Source organism: Diadema setosum, chromosome 16 (assembly GCF_964275005.1).
Source record: "Diadema setosum chromosome 16, eeDiaSeto1, whole genome shotgun sequence".
In the NCBI taxonomy this organism is placed as follows: domain Eukaryota; kingdom Metazoa; phylum Echinodermata; class Echinoidea; order Diadematoida; family Diadematidae; genus Diadema; species Diadema setosum.
Genome location: NC_092700.1, coordinates 8,176,318 through 8,183,590, shown reverse-complemented (window position 1 = coordinate 8,183,590; position 7,273 = coordinate 8,176,318). Strand labels below are relative to the sequence as shown.

Below are 7,273 nucleotides of genomic sequence, written 5' to 3'. Positions count from 1 at the left end.
GCCGATCCTTTCAGGAGTTAGCAATGTAAGGTGATATTTCCCGGAGTAGCTGGAAATTTTCGCCATTAATGATAAAAAATGTTAACGGATTTTGCAGTTTTAAGGCCAGTTAAAACTTCCTTATCCTTTTTAGAAATTGTAGGGTTATGTATAACATCACTAGGCCTGTCCCTTTTAATTGAAATCCTTTCAAAGGAAAGAACAAAGAGAGCTAAGCCCATTCAATTCGATTTCAGGTTCAAGGTTTCTTCCAAATCCCAGAATATAATTATATCATGATTTATCTCTCTGTACATTTATATATGATTGTACAGCATAAATCGCACTCATTAAACTAGGAAACTTGTGGTTTTCACCCAGGAATGTTCATAGCAGAATAACGAGTATAATACAGAACGTAATAACAATTATAATTATGTCAGTCAATAGACAGATATACATGCAAACATGCGTATTGCATTATGAAAACAACCAAGACCTGGACATGTTTCGTAACGAAGTTAAAACCACATTGCTGTTGGGATCATAGTGTAGGGAAAGCAGACATATCTTTTTCGAAACATATTAGGGAGGTTTGTTGCAAAAATCTAATGTAATAGCAGTGTTATATGATACTATTCCCGTGTTCCTGTTTGGTTAGCAAATGTCAACAGGTAACCATTATTTTCATTTGCAAATTAAAGAGAATGACATCAAGATGAAGAAGAGGATTGAAGTAAAATATAAAAGTTATGGAAATTACAAGACGTGAATTATGAGAAAGAGCAATTTCCCTGGGTTATTTATCGAGTGTTGAAACTCAACTGGCGAGAGACATGGGGAGGGGGGGGGGGGGGAGAGAAGGTAAAATCGCATTGTATATTAAAAATACTAATCTTTAGATTCCACGGGAAATTCAGCAGGGTGGTCCACAAATTGAAATTTGAGCATGCTGCAAGCTCAGAATCTGAGAATATTTCAAATATTGCTCACATCGAGCAGGGAGTACGCAATTTTTCGCAGCTTATCTCTTTCACAACTCTCTTTGCTGCTTACATTCATTGTTCTCTCATGTTTTGCACACACATATCTCAGTACCAGATACCAGATAGTTTGATGTTTCTTATGTTTTGCACATGTTTTTCACATTTTATTTTGAGCTTGTTGCAAATTTTTGAGGATGTTGCACAGGATGTTGCTGGCTTTTGAGGATATTGCACAAGAGTTGAAGATGTTGCACAAGAATTTGAACATGTTGCAGCGACACGCTGAAACCCCGCGTGGACCATCCTGAACTGTGACTTGGCGAGTTAGACCACTGGGTTTGAGATTTTATTTTAATGCATGTTAGTTCCACCATTGACCAATATTTCAGGAACTGTTTGCCTCTAAAATACAGTGAAAGACAATGTTTGTAGTGCAGTGATAGTATCGCGATTCAAATTATTTTGCACTGCTTTTGGGTACTAGTATAGTAATTTTCAGATGACAATTCATATTCTTTCAGATCGAGAAAATGACGGTTTTAAAATGGATAGGTTATAAAGGATTCCTTTTACTCTGGACTAAAGTTATGTTAAATATGAAATTTGGAACTAGAAAACGCATGCACATACCAAACACCTAAGTAACGAAGTAAGCATTGCAACGCTTATCTGTATGTATGCAGCTATTCTACTCGTCAAATTTCAATTGTTACTATGACATGTCACAATGGTTTTTGTCATAGTTTGCTGTCGGCATTATGATATTCATCAAGTTTGTTACAATTTTTGATTTTATCTCCACAGAAGCATTCTCTTCTGCCTGAGTTTACTTAAATCCATGGTATATCCGCAAAGAAGACCAAGTGTGCTCTTGTACACATTCAAATGTTGTTCATCTTTTCAAAGCGATAATTCTTTTCTCCTTGTTACGAAATAGGCACTTCCGCGTTCTCACAACTCACAACACGGTTTCAACGAGAAGACAGTATCATTTGGGGGCGTGGTCGGCTTCGGTTATGTTCGGGTCTGTGTGTAGTGCGTGTGTGGCTTTGTGTGTATGCGTGTACTGCATGAATGTCCACCTACGAGGTACACTCACTTATTGCGTTTTCATAACGATAAAAACTACGATTGCGCGCGCAGGGTGTAGTCGCTCGTTCATTCATTCATTCGATGGATGTGGATGGCGTGATTCTGCGTACACATAAAAGCAGGGAAAGACACGCGTCTTGCTCAATATTTCTATGAACTTGGTACGCACGCGCGCGCTGGTGAGATTCGTATCCTATCGTGTTATGGTTTTACTTCGAAAGGTCAGCAGACAGGTTGGGGAAATAAGTGTGTTATGTGCTGTGTGGAAAGCTCGCTGACTTTCTCCACGCGAGTATTCCGCCCATGAAATTGTGAAGTGTACTACCGTTGAGTTCGTGTTCGAGACAGCTCCTCGCCCGATCGACTTTGTGTGTGTTTGTGTGTGTAACGTGTGTACGTGTGTATCAGTACAGGGAATGTACGATCGGCGAACGAACGATCGAAACCCCATCCATCCATCCACCGCGAGCTTCCGAGACAAACAAGGAAGATAGCATCCTACGCCTAACGAGATAAGTGATCCTCACGAAAAGATGACTGTTAGATGACACTGGATTTGTTGGAATTTAAGAAAGGAATTTACTCATGGCAAGGACTTCACTTGAGCACGAACACGACGAGAAGTGCGTGTCGAAATGCAGATATTCACGTAAGTACAAGTAGACGCAAAAATGCCTACTTCTCAAGACATGATCGTCTGCGTACATAAGAGTACCGGCGTTCATGTTGCGTGTGTTCTTGTGTACCGGCGTGTGTTATGGTATGGTGTGGGTGAACCTCCCTGATCGGAGCAGGTGATAACGGGTGAAAGTTTTTGCTGTGTAGCATACGTGCGTGAGATACAATCGCTTCCGCCTGCGAGTATACCTTACATGATTCTGTGATGTTGTGCGTGTATTCAATATTAACTCACTGGGCTAAAGCTATTAAAGAGTAGAACAAACGAGTGCATGGATTTCCTATCCCAATTTCTGTCGTAATCGTGTAGACTCCAGAGGAGAGAAGCTTTGCAAATTATGCAACTATTAATGTCAATACAATTGTACCACGACGCAGTGCTGAAATAATTATCAAATGGAATCGATAAGAGACGATCCTTAATTTCACACAAGATGAGATACCGACGTTCTTTGGCTTTTGACCATTTGTGACAGTTGAGTTAAGCATGACTCACTTTTGAGATGTATGTTAGAACGTTCTATATCAAAGTGTATACACTGTGTTCAATGGTGTTAGATAGGCCTGTAACTGTATGTGTTTTCCGCTGTTTTGATTTACCGCTGACCACCAGCGATCATGCTCGATTAAGCGAAAACGGGAGAACAGTAGAACCGTTGAATTGCTACCCATGCATAGACGTTTAAATCCTATAACACTTGATGAAGCAGAGACGTGACTACTGAATTGGCAACTTCTCAACAAATTGCTGACTACTCCGACTGATCTAGCCCTCTGTAGAAAGGCCTATCGTAAAAGAAACAAGGCATGTGAATGTAGTCAGGACAGGGGCCAGGACTAAGGAGGTAGGCCTAAGTACTTTCCTTCTTAATAAGTTAATAGTCCAACTCGTGACTTGACTTGTTCCAGAGCATGAGCGCGAGCACGCTAAGGCCGGGCGTCTTTACTGACATTGTCTTGGTCCAAGGCACGGGCTGAGATGTCAAATTCGCCGCTTCGGTGATTGCCCCCAGTGCGTTGTCACGACATTCAGATCTTCTCCTGACGACAATGATTTATTCCTGCTTGATTTATTCATTTTTTTCTTTGGTTTGTTTTTGTTGATTCTGCGATGTGAATGTTATCTATATCTTTGCACTATCCGGAAGGCGACGAACATTACCGCATCCTCAACTTCCTTCCATTACAAGGCTTTTTCTTTCTTTATCTATTTTTAGTTTTTTTTTTTTATTACTGCGGCCTCACGGACTTTAGACAAAATTGGATATAAAAATATTGCAAACAGAATCCAGCTCAAGCACCGTTGCTATTGGTACAGTGCATGTATTTTTATGTGTACCTGTGTGTGTGTTGGGGGAAGGGGGTAACCTAATGTTAAAGAGTAACAAACAATGTGTGCACCTCTTTACTAGTTAGGCCTACTTCATGGTGGCGTGGATGTTGGTTACTTATATCTCATTGCTTTGCATTTGAAAATATTGAGGTAAATAGTTTTTTTTTTTTAGGTGTGTATTACATAATCACGCACTTTCGTCAGAAGCCTATTAAAACAGGAAAAAAAAATACAACTTTTAACTCAACTGTTCAAATTAGATCGACGTGACATTAGAAATTGCATACATTTGAAACGTGCTTTTGCATTTCATCTGTTCTTTCAACCCGGATGCGAAATGACTTAATCATCTAAACTCAAAATCTAGTGACCGCGAAAACACCGCAAACCGAGGATTATTTTCTGTCCCTTTTCAACGAAATGGAGGGTTTTTTGAAAAAAGAAAATATGCACGTACACTAACAATCACAGCTTTCAAATCCTGAGTTGGGCGAGAAGTTGTGTAATAATAATTGATGCGATGTTGTTTAGGCAGGATCGAAGCAGCGCGTGATGTCGCAATAATTGCTTTGTGATGTCACAGATATTTTACTTCGTGACATAACCATATACCGAGTACTACTGAGATTGTACTACGTATTTGGTAAATGTTTTCATAAAAAGTGACGTCAATTTTCCCTCATTACCACGGATAGTCAAAAATGCCAGCGTTCTGAAATAGTTGACTATACGTCACGTGAAACTATTCAACCAATCACTATACCTCGAGGATGAATTTTTGATCCCAAATGTATTATTGCGAAGTTTGCGTTGTGATTCATACCCTAATAAGGGCAAGGAAAAATGTCAATTTGTTTAATGTAGGCCTACTTTCAATTAACCAGTGTTGCCTATAAAAGATAAGTAACAATGTAATGACCCTTCACAGGTGTTTGGCACTGCCTCAATCGTCAATCTTGCCATAGATAAATCCGACTTCAGATCACTGTAACTTTATATGGCATCCATTAAAGGTAGGGAGTCCCATTTGCATGCCTCAAATGAAGAGTTGTATAAATACAGTGGTATGTTGAAGAGAGTATCATTTTAGAAACTCCCATAAAGTATTGAAAGTGGAAGGTAACATTTAGTACATTTTTATTGACCGTTAGATTTTTAATTGAATTTTTTTTTTTCGAGGCTCACCGTAAATTCCAGTACATTACTAGGCTACCTTTGCAGACCCATGCACTGCATGTGTGTCCATCATGTATATTTTGTGAAGAAAGTTCATCAAAACTTACAAACATTTCTACATTCTTGCCACACACTCTATAATGTTATTACATCAGCTCTTATACTTTTAGATTTGTGTTTATAGCAGAAGACTGCAACAAAAAGGCTTAAGTGTGGCTGACACACAGAACTACTGAGTAGTTGAGTTTCGTGCATTATTCAAATTGTAGATAACTGTAGACTTCCAACTTTCTCAGCAGTGGCATAAAAAGGTCCCCTGAGGTTCATATTTAATGTTTTGCTGCATTTTGGGAGGTCTGTAAAAGGTATCCCCTACCTTTAGGGGGGGGGGGGGGGCTTCTATTATAAAGAGCAAAACCACTTTCAATGGAATATGCAATGAGGAAGCTGTGTTGCTATGTCAGTGCATAAATTATTCTTTGGTTACGTATACTTGAAGCCATTCAGTTAGAAATTACCATAAAAACACAGTTAGCAGACCGAATTGGCCTATGGGAGATGAGACGAACGTGACTATTTTCATGGAAACACTGCCAGGGATGCTTCCGAAGGGGACAAAAGGAAACAAGGGATTACCGCTACTTCTCGGGGACAGTTATTGAACATCTGCGCCTGTTGTCAAACAAAAGGCCGATCGAGGGATTTTCGGTTCTCACGTGTGTGGACAATAAAAAAAAAAAGGAAGACCCTCTCTGCGTTTAAGTTGAGTTTAGACAAATGAGAAGAATGTATAGTCACTGTATGAATGAAATTTGACGAAGAGTTTCGAAAATTGCAGAATTGAAAAGGAAAGTTGTACAGTCTGTTTTCAAGCCAGACGGCTATACCGATCGTGGTTGTGTATGCAAATTAGACAAGGTAACGATATCATTCGCCAACAGCTTTACCAGACACTTGTTTAACGTATAAGTCAATAATACTTCTCAATAATTACAACGTTTCCCCTTTTATTAAATAATGCATTCCTTACACCTGGTTCTAGAACAATTACGTTGAGTTTAAAGGCTATTATCATGTCATCTTCTTGAATGGCGTGCGTGTGTGTGTGTCCACGTGGGGGGGGGGGGTGCATGTGGGCGGTTTGTCGATAAGTGAGTCTTCCTTCATTCACTCCCTACCCCCCCCCCCATCTTTTTCATCATGTGCATTTGCATTTATAACAACCAAATTCTACCCACAAACATAACCCTGCCCCTAATTCTAATCCTCGCATCAAACTACATGTACATGTATATAAGCCCCTAATTTTATTATGTAAAGTCCATGGGGGAAATAAAAACCGGAGCAATTGTCGCAGGAGCAAATGTCGTGTCAGGCATTATCCCTGCACCTCCCTCCCCCAGCCCCCCTCGGGACTTCTCGTGAATAATACATTAGCGATGCCACGCGAGGTATCACCGCAGCCTGAACGAGGAACACCTACATGTATACGGTACCCCATGGAACTGCCGTCTCTATAAAATACCAATGTTGAATGCACTCGTATAATATCGCTGGCTTCTTGCCAATGCTGACGCACAGTTGTGGTTCGTGGCTTGGTCCCTATATGATATTGATAAACCGAAAAATGATTAATTCCATTCAGAAACCTGCTCCGTATTCCATGTAATTTGCTTTGTCATTCTTAAACGAAATCCTCCAGCAGAAAAAAAAAAAAAAAACAACAACAACACCAAAAAACAACGCAGTATAATTTAAACGACAGTGGAACCGGGAAGTCCGCCTACTGCGACGTATGCATTTGACAAGTGTGAACAGAAAAATTATCAGTGATTATCATTGCAATAATTTTGCGTTGTGAGACTCACAATTAGACATACATAGGCCGCTGACACCGGGGAAAAACACGATTATACATTAAGTAAGGCATATTTTACAATTATGCAATGAAGGCGGAGAAGAGAAGAGAAGAAGAAGGTGACGAAAGGATATCCGTCGTATTTCTATAGATATTAAATGAGACGCTGCA

At 39.8% G+C, this 7,273-nt stretch overlaps 1 protein-coding gene across 1 annotated transcript in view; it reads left to right on the top strand.

The window, feature by feature from the left end:
- The first annotated feature begins 2,689 nt into the window (after nt 1-2,689).
- LOC140239448 (solute carrier organic anion transporter family member 4A1-like) overlaps nt 2,690-7,273 on the top strand; it is a 52,733-nt gene continuing 48,149 nt past the window's right edge. The window contains exon 1 of the mRNA XM_072319283.1: nt 2,690-2,706. The gene's annotated coding sequence lies outside the window, so the exon portion shown is untranslated. The remainder of the gene's footprint in view (nt 2,707-7,273) is intronic.